Source organism: Cryptomeria japonica, unplaced genomic scaffold, assembly GCF_030272615.1.
Source record: "Cryptomeria japonica unplaced genomic scaffold, Sugi_1.0 HiC_scaffold_1667, whole genome shotgun sequence".
Classification (NCBI taxonomy): Eukaryota; Viridiplantae; Streptophyta; class Pinopsida; order Cupressales; family Cupressaceae; genus Cryptomeria; species Cryptomeria japonica.
The window spans coordinates 15,001-16,186 of NW_026729992.1; positions in this window are offsets into that span (position 1 = coordinate 15,001).

Here is a 1,186-nt window from a genome sequence, read left to right on the forward strand (position 1 = left end):
GTGCACCTTCGCCGGGGTGAGCACCTTGGTGTGCAGACCTTGGTTGGGTTGCGCGCCCTGGTGCGCACCAAGGAGCGCTCTGAAGTGTGCTCCAAGGTGCGGCGTGCACGAAGTCGGAGCCCGGTTTGCCCCGGGTGTGCACCTCGGGTGCGCACCTCGCGTGCACCTTCGCTGCGGTGGGCACCTTGGCTGGGTTGCGCGCCTTGGTGGGCACCATGCAGTGCACGAAGTCGGAGCCCGGATTGCCCCGGGCGCGCACCTCCGCCAGGGTGGGCACCTTGGTGCGCACAACTTGCCTGGGCTGCGCACCAGGAAGGGCTCAAGATGGCACCCGCGTTCCGTTTTTTTCACTATCTTTCAGAACGGAAATTTTAAAATCTCATTTTTTTTTGCCTTTTCTGGAAATTAGTGAAGGCAGCGCATCAAAGGTGCGCAACGCTGGTGCGAACCTGGGAGCGCTCCGATGTGTGCTCCAAGGTGCGGCGTGCACGAAGTCGGACCCCGGTTTGCCCCGGGTGCGCACCTCGCGTGCACCTTGGTGCGCACACCTTGGCTGGGTTGCGCGCCCTGGTGGGCACCATGGTGCGCACCAAGGAGCGCTCCGAAGTGTGCTCCAAGGTGCGGCGTGCACGAAGTCGGAGCCCGGTTTGCCCCGGGTGCGCACCTCGCGTGCACCTTCGCCGCGGTGGGCACCATGGCGTGCACGAAGTCGGAGCCCGGTTTGCCCCGGGTGCGCACCTCGCGTGCACCTTCGCCGGGGTGGGCACCTTGGTGTGCAGACCTTGGCTGGGTTGCGCGCCCTGGTGGGCACCATGGTGCGCACCAAGGAGCGCTCCGAAGTGTGCTCCAAGGTGCGGCCTGCACGAAGTCGGAGCCCGGTTTGCCCCGGGTGTGCACCTCGGGTGGGCACCTTGGTGCGCATGCCTTGCCTGGGCTGCGCACCAGGGCGGGCTCAAGATGGCACCCGCGTTCCTTTTTTTTCACTATCTTTCAAAACGGAAATTTTAAAATCTCATTTTTTTTTGCCTTTTTCTGGAAATTAGTGAAGGCAGCGCATCAAAGGTGCGCACCTCGCTGCCCACCACGGTGCGCAACGCCGGTGGGCACCCGGGAGTGCTTCGAAGTGTGCTCCAAGGTGCTGCGTGCACGTTGTCGGAGCCCGGTTTGCCCCGGGTGCGCACCTCGC